Below are 15080 nucleotides of genomic sequence, written 5' to 3'. Positions count from 1 at the left end.
GAATTACCCGGATACTCGAAATCCGGATGAGCATCCCTGGTTCTACTATACACTATACACTGTTCAGAATCATATCATTCACGGAGTCCTCAATCAAGCTTTAAAGAAATTGAACCCATTCCATTCATTGTTTGAGTTATTGCTAGAAACTGTAATACTTTGATAACATATTCAATACTTCCTAGTAGAGAGCAGTTTGCAGTTGTGAATGTCATGATGAGTGCTGTATACAGTACATATCAGGTAGCTTACATGCAATCTTATGTAGTAGTCTATGCTGCCCTCCTCTGAGCTCTGACCACTCCCTACACTGCTTCATACATATATATTCCTGTGCTGTTCTACGCTGACAGCAGCAAGGGAGTGGATGCTACTGAATCAGGACATCACTCAGTGAGTAAAAATTTAGATACTTCATTCATTGGGATTGTTAGCAACCAGTGGCTTAGCAGAAAGAAGTATAAACATTCTTTGTTCAGGCAGAACATGAGAAGCAGGAAAAGCCATGAAATCTTGCATGAATAGATTGTTGAGACTATTTTACACAATCTTTCTGTGGCAGACGTGAAATACTATCTCCTTCTTTCTCTGGACTCTGGTTTTAGGTATCATTTATCTATCTGTTCCTATTTTTTGTGTGGGCCAAATGAACCAAATACAGTACATTTCCTTTTCAGAAATGTACTATCTGTGCAAGGCATTTTAAAGTAACCGTTTCAGTCCTTTATTCATTTTTGTTCGTGTGGCATTTTTTTCTTGTACTGTTATAAACGATTTATCACTGTTTTATTTGTAAAGGGCTTATTCTTCCAGTCATTTATATTCTTGAAAATCGGATTCAGCACTGTGGTTTGGAAGGTTCAGAACAGTGAGGAACAAAAGAATATCCTAAAATGAATCTCACCGATGAATCTCACCGATGAGGCAGAAGTTGGGATTGGCTAATCAAACCTTCCTCATTTTATGTGATGCCGCGACATGCTGTATGCTGTGTAATAAAAACTGAATATACCTATACAAAACTAAAGGTGTGAAAATATCACCTAGGAGAAAAAGTGAATTGCATATGGCCCCTGATGTGAGAGGGATATGGAGCCTGCCATATGTGCAGTATTTCCTTTTAACCAGAGACCCTAAACAAGCACGCAGCTCCTAGGTTTCTGACAAAAATCTGACAAGATTAGCTGTATGCTTGTTTCAGGTGTGTGATTCATCCACTAAATAGTACAGCAGGACTGCCAGACAACTGGTATTACTTAGAGAACACCTGTAAGGAAAAAAGTGCCCCTGGGGGCTACTTACCTGGGGAGGGGAAGCCTCTGGATCCTAATGAGGCTTCCCTATCCTCCTCTTCACCCGAATCATGCTGAAAGGTCAACCGAACCAAGAGGGATATGGAGACTGCCACATTTATTTTTGTTTAAGTAATACTAGTTACCTGGCTGTCCTGCTGATCCTCTGCCTCTACTACTTCTAGCCATAGACCCTGAACAAGCATGCAGATCATGTGTTTCTGACATTATTGTCAAATCTGACAAGATTAGGTGCATGCTTGTTTCTGGTGTGATTCAGACACTGCTGCAGCAAAATAGACCAGCAGGACTGTCAGGCAATTGGCATTGTTTAAAAGGAAATAAATATGGCAGCCTCCATATACTTCTCACTTCATGTGTCCTTAAAATCTATTGGAAAGCTGTACTAGATTGGCAGGAATAGATCCCTCTCTGATCAGATTCAATCTGAGATGGATCTATCTGATGGTCATATCTGCTGACCACCTGCCAGTGTATGTAGATTAAAGCGTAAGGTCAGTGGCGTAGCTAAGGAGCTCTTGGCCCCAATGCAAGTTTTACAATGGGGCCCCCCAAGCACTCTATACATAACAATTGATACGGTGCACCAAAACCTGCCATTGGCAACTACAGTGTCAGAGGTGCAAGAAGGGGATGGGGAGCAGTTTATTACTGATTACTACTATTCAAAGTATCTATAGAAGTGATTATTATGAGCACAGGGCAAATATAGAGCTAATACTGTAGATGAGGGAGGGCCCTTCGGGGGCCCCTCTGGCCCAAGGGCCCCGATGCGGTGGCTACCTCTGCAACCCCTATTGCTACACCCCTGCGTAAGGGCTTCACTCATGCTATGGCCCTTAGCTACTTAACTTTTCCTCCTGAGTTTTCTTTTTTTCTCATCTCATCTAAACAATAGCTTTTCAGAATCAGCACTTAGCAACTGAAAAAAAGTACAAAAAACAAGGCAATAAAGTAATATCAAACTTGTTTTGAGTAATTTCTTGCTTTGTGGAAGCTTTAAAGGTATTTTATTGGAAAAGTTTGAAATATCTCCTTGGAGAAAACTCAAAAGAAAAGTTAATAGAATATGGCCCTCAGACCCATATGCAATTAACTTTTTCTAATGCGTTTTCTCCTAAGTGACGTTTTTTAATTTGTCAATATAATGCCCGGTACTTATCCGTTAGCCGGGCGCATCCTCTAGGTGGCGACAAAACTCCACCAGAGTTACATCTTTCCCTACTATCCATGTCGGCCTGGAGGGGGAATAGTAATTAGCGCCACCTGCCGGATGCGCCCGGCTAACGGATAAGTACCTAATGCCCTTTAAACCACCAGCAAGCAAAAAAATGCTCAACATTATTTTTTATAGTGCCTGGACAGTTATTTTAAATAGAAGATGAAAATGTATCGTATCTCCTAGGAGAAAACTCAGGAGAAAAGTTAATTGCATATAGCAGTGTTTTTCAAACCTCTCCTTTGGTGCAAGTTTTGCAGGCAAACCTCACCTATGCAGGGCCGGCCCGCTCATGAGGCGGGGTGAAACTTTTGCCTCAGGCGGCAAAATTCCAGGGGCGGCACCCGCCCGTCCGTGGGTGCGGGGAGCCGGCCGCCGAGCTGAAGGGGTAGCTGGCAGGACGGGGGTATTGGGCCTAGCGGCGGGGAGGGGGGTCGGACCCCCCCCCCCTCCCTCGCCTGGGTCCCCCGTCCTCCGCTCCCCTCCAGCCTTAAATACAAGCAGCCGCTATGTGTAAGAGGCAGGGGCGGGTAGGACTCACCTCTTCCTCGTTCCAAGCATGCGCTCCACTGACGTCACTTCCTGCAGCGTTGCAGGAAGTGACGTCAGTGGAGCGCACGCTTGGAACGAGGAAGAGGTGAGTCCTACCCGCCCGTGCCTCTTACACATAGCGGCTGCTTGTATTTAAGGCTGGAGGGGAGCGGAGCACGGGGGACCCAGGCGAGGGAGGGGGGGCACGACCCCCTCCCCGCCTAGGCCCAATACCCCCGTCCTGCCAGCTACCCCTCCAGCTCGGCGGCCCCCCAGAGCGCGCCCCCCGGGGGGGGGGGGGGGGGGGGGTTGGCGTCGGAAATTTTTTTTTTGCCTCAGGTGGCAAATAGTCTAGGGCCGGCCCTGCACCTATGCACAGATGGGGTAATTAGTAGCTACATGGAATCCACCTAGCTGAAACAGCCTCTTTTCCGTGGACTGTTGATAAGCATTGAAATGCCTCTCAAACTCTCACAACTGCTCACTGCTGCATGGTAACTGCTTGCTGAGCACACAGTTCAAGTCCATGGAAAAGAGGCCTAATTACCCCATCTGTGCATAAGTGAGGCTGCCTGCAAAGCTTGCACCACTGGGGAGTAACGAGGACAGGTTTGATAAACACTACCATGTGGGCCTATGTGGGTTGTTTTAACATGTGCATTACAAGACACGTGTAAATCAGTGCACCTTTTGCATGTTAAATCACATACATTAGTCCATGCCCTCATTTCCATGCTGAAAAGTGTGTGGTATCCACAGATGCTCTGCAGACAGTTAATTAGGATATTGCAGCCCATTGTTATGCATAGATGTGAACACACCAACTGAGTTGTGTATTACATTAATAATGGTCTTTTCACACTTTGTGATGAATGCAATAAAGTCTTACTCCATGATGAATAGAGCAGAATGCAATACATTACATGCAATGCATTATGATCTGCTCATGGTGTGCAATGGTGGCCAGGGCTGGATTTTTGCAAAGGCCCGGGCCTTGGGTGGTTACAGCCCTAGGGGGTACCTTGGCATAAAATCGGGGTTGCTATACAGTATATACAAGAGAAGGTTGCAAATGGGGAGCAACACATGAAAAAGAGAAGCTGATGCCCAAGGGAGCTGTATATGGTAAAGAAGGGCTGCTGTACATGGATATTACACGTGGAAGAGGGGCTGCACATGGGATGGAAGAAGGGCTGCTGTACATGGATATTACATATGGAAGAGGGGCTGCACATGGGATGGGAGAAGGGCTGCTGCATATGGATGTTACACATGGGAGGGGGCTGCACGTGGGATGGGAGAAGGGCTGCTGTATATGGATGTTACACATGGAAGAGGGGGCTACACATGGGATGGGAGAAGGGCTGCTGCATATGGATGTTACACATGGAAGAGGGGCTGCACATGGGATGGGAGAAGGGCTTCTGCATATGGATGTTACACAAGGAAGAGGGGGCTGCACGTGGGATGGGAGAAGGGCTGCTGTATATGGATGTTACACAAGGAAGAGGGGGCTGCACGTGGGATGGGAGAAGGGCTGCTGTATATGGATGTTACACATGGAAGGGGGGGCTGCACATGGGATGGGAGAAGGGCTGCTGCATATGGATGTTACACATGGAAGAGGGGCTGCACATGGTATGGGAGAAGGGCTGCTGCATATGGATGTTACACATGGAAGAGGGGCTGCACATGGGATGGGAGAAGGGCTGCTGCATATGGATGTTACACATGGAAGGGGGGTTGCACGTGGAATGGGAGAAGGGCTGCTGCATATGGATGTTACACAAGGAAGAGGGGGCTGCACGTGGGATGGGAGAAGGGCTGCTGTATATGGATGTTACACAAGGAAGAGGGGGCTGCACGTGGGATGGGAGAAGGGCTGCTGTATATGGATGTTACACATGGAAGGGGGGGCTGCACATGGGATGGGAGAAGGGCTGCTGCATATGGATGTTACACATGGAAGGGGGGGTTGCACGTGGAATGGGAGAAGGGCTCCTGCATATGGATGTTACACATGGAAGAGGGAGCTGCACATGGGGTGGGAGAAGGGCTGCTGCATATGGATGTTACACATGGAAGAGGGAGCTGCACGTGAAATGGGAGAGGCACTGCTGCACATGGAAGCAGAGCCCTAACATTCTTGGCCTGGTGGGAGGGGTGATAAAAGTATAAATCCAGCCTTAATGGTGGCTACACACGAGGCAATACAGTGATCCAATTTTACGGCAATTAATTGAAAACAATCAGTTGTACTGCCAAAAAATCTGATAGAATTTCCCATTTTTTTCAATCAAAGTTGATTGCAAGTGGTGGATTTTTCTGATCATTTGTTATTAAGTTTGAATGGTGTAGTACAGTGGCTGGATAGTGTACTGGTTAAGGGCTCTGCCTCTGACACAGGAGACCTGGGTTCGAATCTCGGCTCTGCCTGTTCAGTAAGCCAGCACCTATTCAGTAGGAGACCTTGGGCAAGTCTCCCTAACACTGCTACTGCCTATAAAGCGTGTCCCAGTGGCTGCAGCTCTGGCGCTTTGAGTTCGCCAGGAGAAAAGCGCGATATAAATGTTCTGTATTTGTTTGTTTGTTAGTATAGATTAGCAATTTGTCAATTTTAGGCACCAATTCCTGCCCATCTATATTGAGGCATCTAATCCTGCCTATCTATACTGAGGCACCGATCCCTATCTTTCTATACTGAGGCACCTATCCCTGGCTATCTATACTGAGGCACCTAACCCTGGCTATCTATACTGAGGCACCTATCCCTGGCTATCTATACTGAGGCACCTAACCCTGGCTATCTAGTCTGAGGCACTTATGCCTCTGAGGCACCTACTCCTGGCTATCTATACTGAGGCACCTACTCCTGGCTATCTTTACTGAGGCACCTACTTTTGGCTATCTTTACTGAGGCACCTATTCCTGGCTATCTTTATCGAGGCACCTATTCCTGACTACCTATAGTGGGGCACTTATTTCTGGCTATCTATACTGGGAGCACCTATTCCTGGCTACCTATACTGAGGCACCTATTTCTTGCGATCTATTCCTGGCTACCTATACTGGGAGCACCTATTCCTGGGTTACCTATGCTGGAGCACCTATACCTGGGCTGGCTACCAAAACTGGGGCCCCCTATTACTGGCTACTTATACTGGGGGGCACCTATTCCTGGCTACCTATACTGGAGTAGCTTATACATGGCTATTTAATGTAGGGTGGGCCCGGGTCCAAATTCCACATCGGGGCCCCGATGGTTGAGCTGAAATTTTCGTAATTTCGCATTACTAAAATTACGCATGCGAAATTTGCGATTACGATGCGAAATTACAGTAGCGTAATTGGCATTAAAATCGTAATTGAAAATACCGTAAGCGTAATTTTCAACGCGTAATTTCGCGTTTCGTTCATGCCGTAATTTCGCATTAAACGCTACCGTAATTTCGCGTTAAACCGTAACGCTCCGTATAATATAAAAAAGCCGCCGACTTTAAGGGTTAATAGCAAAGCCCCCTTAAATGCTAAGAGCCTCAAATTTGGAGAATATTAAGGAGATCAGGAGGAATAAGAGGAAATTTTTTTTTTTCAAAAAGACCTTATAGTTTTTGAGAAAATCGATGTTAAAGTTTCAAAGGAAAAATGTAAACATTTAAAAACCCGCCGACTTTAACGGTTAATAGCAAAGCCTGCTTAAAGTTTAGGAACACCAAATTCCCAAGGTATATTAAGGGGATCAGTGGGAATAAGAGGGACAATTTTTTTTTTCAAAAAGACCTTATCGTTTTTGAGAAAATCGATTTTTAAGTTTCAAGGCGAAAATGTCTTTTAAATGCAGAAAATGTCAGTTTTTTTTGCACAGGTAACAATAGTGTATTATTTTCATAGATTCCCCCAAGTGGGAAGAGTTTTACTTACTTCGTTCTGAGTGTGGGAAATATTAAAAAAAAATGACGTGGGGTCCCCCCTCCCAGACCTCTTTAACCCCTTGTCCCCCATGCAGGCTGGGATAGCCAGAATGCGGAGCACCGGCCGCGTGGGGCTCCGCACCCTGACTATACCAGCCCGCATGGTCCATGGATTGGGGGGTCTTGGAAGGGGAGGGGCAGCCAAGCTTTCCCCTCCCCCTCCGAGCCCTTGTCCAATCCAAGGACAAGGGGCTCTTCTCCACCTCCGATGGGCGGCGTAGTTACAATGTAACAAAGTTGTTACATTGTAATAACTTTGTTACATTGTAACTGATAGAACATTTCCGAGGCTATTTCGAGGGATCATTTATTTAAAGGGACAGGTAAGTATTAATGGTTAATTAAGAATATTAAAGGACTTTTTTCGTGGTTATGTTTTTTGTTCAATTAAAATACTTTTTCTAAGTGTTTGTGTGTTTATTTACTTTTAACTCTTAAAGGAAATGGGTAAGGGGTACAAGTACCTCTATACTCATTTCTCCTGGAAGGGGGGGTGGGCATCTGGGGGACCCCTTTTTAAAGGGGACTCCCAAATTCCACCATGAACCTCCCCCCCAGGAAATCGCGGCCTCCACCTCCACCGCCCATCGGAGGTGGAGAAGAGCCCCTTGTCCTTGGATTGGACAAGGGCTCGGAGGGGGAGGGGAAAGCTTGGCTGCCCCTCCCCTTCCAAGACCCCCCAATCCATGGACCATGCGGGCTGGTATAGTCAGGGTGCGGAGCCCCACGCGGCCGGTGCTCCGCATTCTGGCTATCCCAGCCTGCATGGGGGACAAGGGGTTAAAGAGGTCTGGGAGGGGGGACCCCACGTCGTTTTTTTTTAATATTTCCTACACTCAGAACGAAGTAAGTAAAACTCTTCCCACTTGGGGGAATCTATGAAAATAATACACTATTGTTACCTGTGCAAAAAAAACTGACATTTTCTGCATTTAAAAGACATTTTCGCCCTTGAAACTTAAAAATTGATTTTCTCAAAAACTATAAGGTCTTTTTGAAAAAAAAAATTTTCCTCTTATTCCCACTGATCCCCTTAATACACCCTGGGAATTTGGTGTACCTAGACTTTAAGCAGGCTTTGCTATTAACCGTTAAAGTCGGCGGGTTTTTAAATGTTTACATTTTTCCTTTGAAACTTTAACATCGATTTTCTCAAAAACTATAAGGTCTTTTTGAAAAAATTTTTTTTCCTCTTATTCCTCCTGATCTCCTTAATATATTCTCCAAATTTGAAGATCTTAGCATTTAAGGGGGCTTTGCTATTAACCCTTAAAGTCGGCGGCTACCTAACATTGCTACATGCGTCAACTTTTCCGCTTCGGGAGCATGACCATACGCATTAATTTCGTAATACCCGTTGCAATGCGAAAATTACGCTTACGCGAAATTTCGCAAAATCCTTCTTCATTACGATTATGTACTTACGGCCATAAACGTAATTACACTAATTACGCGAAATTTCGCAAAATCGTAATTACTCCATTACGCTCATCTCTATCTGTAGCTACGCCACTGTTTGCGATGATATTGCCCATTGTGCCACGTCACAAAGGACAATATCATCATATTACAACATGATGCAATGATATTCCTATGAGGCTATCACATTCATTGTGGTGAGGTGGGTTCCATCAGGACAAAGCACAGCAGGCAGTGCATTTACAGAGAAACATGTGCTTACAGTGGGTAGTGAGGTATACTTTCATTGTTCTGTATGCCTCACTGCATGGTTGCACCACAATAGTGCCATGCGATGCGACTTTTCAGGTACTATTTGCATGGTGTGAAAGGAGCCTAAAGGTAGCCCATACATCCAGATGATGATGAGAAAATTCGACCAAGAGACATATCTCTTTCTGATTGAATCTGATTAGAAAGAGATCTATTGGCTGCCTATACACCGCAGGCCAACTCCTGATCAATTTCAGCATGAAATCTCTCGGGAATCCTTCTCATCTACCACCTCCAGTGTATAAATGTACATGTACAGTAGATGTGTGCATTTATTACCTTTCCTGTGTCGCGGAGACCATCCGCCTTCCAAATCCGGCGCTCTTCCATTAGCCATATACACGTTGCCAGTGGCGGCGCCAGGGGGGTGCTTGAGGGTGCTCAAGCACCCCCTAAATTTGTCCAAGCACCCCCAAAGCACCCCCTGGCGTGAACTGACTTCAGGCGTCTAAGAGACGCCGAGTTAGTTCACAGCGGCAGCCCGAAGCAGCAGAGCAGGGCTAAGGTAAGATGGCCGCCCGAAGCCCTGCTCTGCAGACTTGGAGTCTGCAGTGCAGGGCTTCGGGCGGCAATTTACCCGTAGCCCTGCTCACCAGGTAATGCAGGCTGCAGGGAGGAAGTCACGCGAAGGAAGAGGATCGTGGGAGCTGCGCGCAAAAAGGAGGTCGGGAGAGGAGGAGGTCGGAACAGGAGGTCTTCTGACTAGGTGAGTAAATGGGTTTTTCTTTTATTTTTCAGGTGGTGCTGCTGATTGTGGTCAGAACTGCTGAGCATTGTGCATATTGGGGTCAGATCTGCTGAGCATTGTGCATATTGGGGTCAGATCTGCTGAGCATTGTGCATATTGGGGTCAGAACTGCTGAGCATTGTGCATATCGGGGTCAGAACTGCTGAGCATTGTGCATATTGGGGTCAGAACTGCTGAGCATTGTGCATATTGGGGTCAGAACTGCTTAGCAATTAGCATTGTGCATATTGGGGTCAGAACTGCTGAGCATTGTGCATATTGGGGTCAGAACTGCTGAGCATTGTGCATATTGGGGTCAGAACTGCTGAGCATTGTGCATATTGGGGTAAGAACTGCTGAGCATTGTGCATATTGGGGTCAGAACTGCTGAGCATTGTGCATATTGGGGTCAGAACTGCTGAGCATTGTGCATATTGGGGTCAGAACTGCTGAGCATTGTGCAAATTGGGGTCAGAACTGCTGAGCATTGTGCATATTGGGGTCAGAACTGCTGAGCATTGTGCATATTGTGGTCAGATCTGCTGAGGATTGTACATATTGGGGTCATATCTGATAAGGATTGTGCATATTGGGATCATATCTGATAACTATTGTGCATATTGGGGTCATATCTGATAATAATTGTGCATATTGGGGTCATATCTGATAACGATTGTGCATATTGGGGTCATATCTGATAACGGTTGTGCATATTGGGGTCATATCTGTTAACGGTTGTGCATATTAGGGTCATATCTGATAACGGTTGTGCATATTGGGGTCATATCTGATAATGAATGTGCATATTGGGGTCATATCTGATAACGATTGTGCATATTGGGGTTATTGAACGTGTTTTTGTTCAAATCTGCTCACATTACGTGTATTTTCTTGAGAAAACCTGCACAATTATGTGAATTTTTCTGGGGAAAGGGTCACCAAAACTTGGGCCCTCTGTCTTTGCGTTGCACTTTTAAAGGGAACCCGAGGTGAGAGCAATATTGAGGCTGCCCTATTTGTCTCCTTTTCAGCAATACCAGCTGCCTGGCTGCCGTGTTGGTCCTCTGCCTCTAATTCTTTCAACCATAGACCCTGAACAAGCATGCAGCAGGTCAGGGGTTTCTGACAATATTGTCAGAACTGGCATGCTTGTTTCTGGTGTAATTCAGTTCACTACTGCAGCCAATAGATCAGCAGGGCTGCCAGGCAACTAGAATTGTTTAAAAGGAAATAAATATGGCAGCCACCATATCACTCTCACCCTGGGTTCACTTTAAATTACAGTTAGCCCCGCCCTCATCTGGTCATGACCATGCCCATTTTTTCGCCGTCAGCTCCCCCGGAAATTGGTCTAGCACCTGCATAGCACCCCCTAAAAAAAATTCCTGGAGCCGCCACTGCACGTCGCTGACGTGGCTCATGTGTGACGTCACACATGAGCCGGCATGCTATGCGCCAGTGGCGTGCTATGCGCAGGCTAATGAAAGAGTGGCGGATTCGGAAGATGGATGGGTACCACGATACAGAATGGGTGATTTATAAATGCACACCTCTACATGTACATTTATATACTGGTAGAACAGCGTTGGGGTTTTTGTTGCGTTCGTCGCTTGTCCCGATATCACTCGCCATTGCTGCCACGCAACCGATCGACCATGATGGCCCGACGTCTTGCAGGATATCCAATCGACATGCTCGGCCCTTTCTCCAGCCCCTTGCAGCTGTCTGCCCCACGCTGACAGCTCCATTTGCAGCCGTCGGTCCGGAGTCCCTGTACAGTGCAGGGGACAACTTCGAGGTCGTCCTTACTGCACCTGCGTGAAGCGCCGCTGTCAATCAAGCCCACGTTGCCCACGGCGTGCTGTATGGTTTATTTTGGTAACTATGAAGGGGGGGGGGGGGGGTAGGTATTAATCTATTTTTGTTTAATTTAAAGTGTGTAAAATGTAGAGTCAAATGTGTTTTTTTTTTTTCTTTTACTTCTGCATGTCATTTTTTTTTACCACTAGATGTCCTCATAATCACTGTCTCTGTGCGACAGAGACAGTGTTGTTACTGCAAAGCTCATTCGCTTCTCATTGAAGCCATGATCTTCACTTATGGGCACTTTGATTGGTTCAGTGAAGTCTTCTTCCCTTTCACCAATCGCTCTGCGGGTTCTGACGGATAAGCGCAGCGGGGAGGGGGGGACAGGTTTACAATGTCCTGTGGTCGATTAAGAGGGACCAACAGGAAATTTTAAAATGGTGGGCAGGTGGGTAGTGGTTAAATAACCGTTAATGTACTAAGCAGATTAGCCACTAGGAGAGTATTGGGAATTTTACCAATAAACTATTATCTGTAATATTTACACTCAAATTTTCTCGCAGGCGGCTTTATTATGTATGCCATTCATTCTATGTCTTTGTGGAGTATCAAAGAAGCAATTTATTAATAGCATTAATAATAATGATGTATACAGTGTTATCATTTTCCATGTTGTTGTTCAGACTTCAGAGTAAGCAACAAACATTGGTACATAAAAATACTGATATTGCTATACATAGACATAGAAATTGCTACATAATACAGAAGTGGTATAATATGCTATTATCAGTGACTGATATATAGTGATTAATCCCCCCCGCCCCCCCCCCCAAAAAAAAAACAACAACAACAACAAAAAAACAGCTATCTTACAAGACACAAAAGGGAGAGCTTTTCAACAAACCGTTGACAGAAGCTTATGGCCAGGTCTACACATTGGAATCCTGTGCCTTATGCTCCGATGGCCGGTCCCTGGATTGAACACACATGGACCTGGATCTTGTAAAACTGCATATTTTCTTACCACATTCAGAAATAAGATTAGATTTCTAGAATGTAATTTTTTTTTTTTTTTTGCTTGAAATTTTCAAAACCCTTATTTATAACATAACATATTTTTTATAGAAAATCATCTGAAGCATCAGATTTTAAATCCACCATTATTGATAATGCCAACTGCATGCTGTCTATTAGTCCAAAGGGTTCCAAAGTAACCAAGGGTAATGTCTAGGCAATTGAAGGCCTGTTTCACTTTTGAGAGTATTGATGCTCTGGGGTCCACCATCAAGAGAACATTGAACAACACTAGGATAATTAACCACTTGACCACTGAGGGGTTTTTACACCTTTAGGACCAGAGCAATTTTCACCTGTCAGCGCTCCTCCCATTCTTTCGCTAATAACTACTAATCACAACAAAATGATCTATATCTTGTTTTTTTTCGCCACCAATTGGGCTTTCTTTGGGAGGTACATTGTGCTAAGAATTATTTTATTCTAAATGCATTTTCATTGGAATAATAAGAAAAAAATGAAAAACATTAATTATTTTGGCCATTATAGTGTTAAAATAAAATGTTCTGCTGTGGATTAAACCCACACATTTTATTTGCCCATTTGTCCCAGTTATTGCAACGTTTAAAATATTTCCCTAGTCCAATATATGGCGCTAATATTTTATTTAGAAATAAAGGTGCATTTTTCAGTTTTGCGTCCGTCACTAATTAGAAGCTTGCAAATTAAAAAAATAACAGTAATACGCTCTCTTGACATACCTATTAAAAAAGTTCAGTCCCTAAGGCAACTATTTAAGTATTTTTTTAAGTACATTTTTTTTCTATACAAAAAGGCGAACTTTTGCGGAAGTTCGATTCGCCCCATAATGCACTATAAGGGTCAACTTTGACCCTCTGCATCACAGTCAGCAGGCACATTGTAGCCATTCAGGCTACACTAAGCCTTGGAGCCCCCCCCCCCCCTTATATAAGGCAGGCTCGGTGGCCATGACACTCACTCGTGTGCCTGCTGCAAATAGACAGACTAGGAAGAGCTGCTGCAGATTTTTTCTCCTAGGGAAAGATTAGTTAGGCTCTTGGCTTGCTCCTGGCTGATTGTTATTGCTAAAATAGCACCCCTCAACAGCTCTTTTGAGAGCTAATGTTTTCCTGATGTGTTTTTTTGTGTGCGTGTTGCTCACTGACACTGACATTATACAGCCCTATCTGTTGCACTTGGACCTTGGTAATTGTTATTACTGTGCCAGCCAGGCCCTGCCTTACTATCTATACTGGGACACCTACCTATGCCTACCTAACTACTGGGGCACCTACTTACCTATATGGGGACACTTACCTACCTACCTATACTAGGGGACCTACCTATGCCTACCTACCTTTACTGGGACTCCTACCTATGCCTAGCTAACTACTGGGACATCTACCTATGCCTATCTACCTATACTGGGTCTCCTACCTATGCCTAGCTAACTACTGAGGCACCTACCTACCTATACTGGGACTCCTACCTATGCTTACCTACCTATACTGGGTCTCCTACCTATGCCTAGCTAACTACTGGGACACCTACCTATGCCTACCTACCTATACTGGGTCTCCTACCTATGCCTAGCTAACTACTGAGGCACCTACCTATGCCTACCTACCTATACTGGAACTCCTACCTATGCCTGCCTACCTACCTACCTACCTATACTGGGTCTCCTACCTATGCCTAGCTAACTACTGGGACACCTACCTATGCCTACCTACCTATACTGGGTCTCCAACCTATGCCTAGCTAACTACTGAGGCACCTACCTATGCCTACCTGCCTATACTGGAACTCCTACCTATGCCTACCTACCTACCTATACTTGGACTCCTACCTATGCTTACCTACATACAAGAAGAAGAAGAATAAGGCTGTTGCTTCATTGTGGACAGACCAAATTTGATGAGCTTGACAGTCACTGTTGTTCTATCATTGAGCTACCATAGCCCGGCAACCATATGGGCTGGAAAACTGCCACGGCCTGCACTCTGGCCATGTTGCGCACCAGTCCAGCACGGCCGTCACTACGCAAACATCTGTTTGCGGTGCGTTACACAGTGAGTTTGGTGTGTCAGTGTGAAGCAGTACTCTAATTACACTCCCTGATTGATGTATACACATGCAAGATGTTTGAAAGCACTTTAGCATTCAATGTGATTTCTGCCCTTAAAACGCTGCTTTGTGTCAAATCCAGATTTTTCCCCAGGACTTTTGGTGTCTATCCCAGTCCGCCACCTGGGGGTCCAGGTGTTAGACCCCTTGAAACATGTTTTCCATCACTTTTCTGGCCAGCATCATTTTTTCTATTTTTCAAAGTTCGCCTCCCCATTGAAGTCTATTGCGGTTCGCGAACTTTTACGTGAACCGAACCTTCCGCGGAAGTTCGCGAACCGAAAATTGGAGGTTCGCGACATCACTATTTAGATGTAGTTTTACTATTTGGCCACAAGATGTCCTCACTCATTATTTCCCATTCACTACCTAAGCAAGTTAATTGGAAGTAATGCGTGGCACTGTAACTTCAGGAAGATACAATGACGCAGGCATTTATTAAATGCCAGCGTTCATTGACTCTAAGACTTACATTAATGAATGGCAACTGCGTTCCCCTTCATTCATCTCCCTGCTACGAGGCGACGACGAGAGCGGGAGTGCATAATTTAGCTACGTCATGCCATGAGATGAAGGGAACAAACGCATGTGCGTAGGCTCGAGAGTGCATACATCTTCTC

The 15080-nt window shown here is 45.2% G+C and overlaps 1 protein-coding gene across 1 annotated transcript in view; it reads left to right on the top strand.

Moving 5' to 3' along the window:
* The first annotated feature begins 361 nt into the window (after window positions 1-361).
* LOC137528271 (interleukin-13 receptor subunit alpha-2-like) overlaps window positions 362-15080 on the top strand; it is an 85790-nt gene continuing 71071 nt past the window's right edge. The window contains exon 1 of the mRNA XM_068249563.1: window positions 362-393. The gene's annotated coding sequence lies outside the window, so the exon portion shown is untranslated. The remainder of the gene's footprint in view (window positions 394-15080) is intronic.

The sequence above is a fragment of the Hyperolius riggenbachi genome, chromosome 8 (assembly GCF_040937935.1).
Source record: "Hyperolius riggenbachi isolate aHypRig1 chromosome 8, aHypRig1.pri, whole genome shotgun sequence".
Lineage (NCBI taxonomy): Eukaryota > Metazoa > Chordata > Amphibia > Anura > Hyperoliidae > Hyperolius > Hyperolius riggenbachi.
This window is presented reverse-complemented; position numbering and strand designations above follow the sequence as displayed.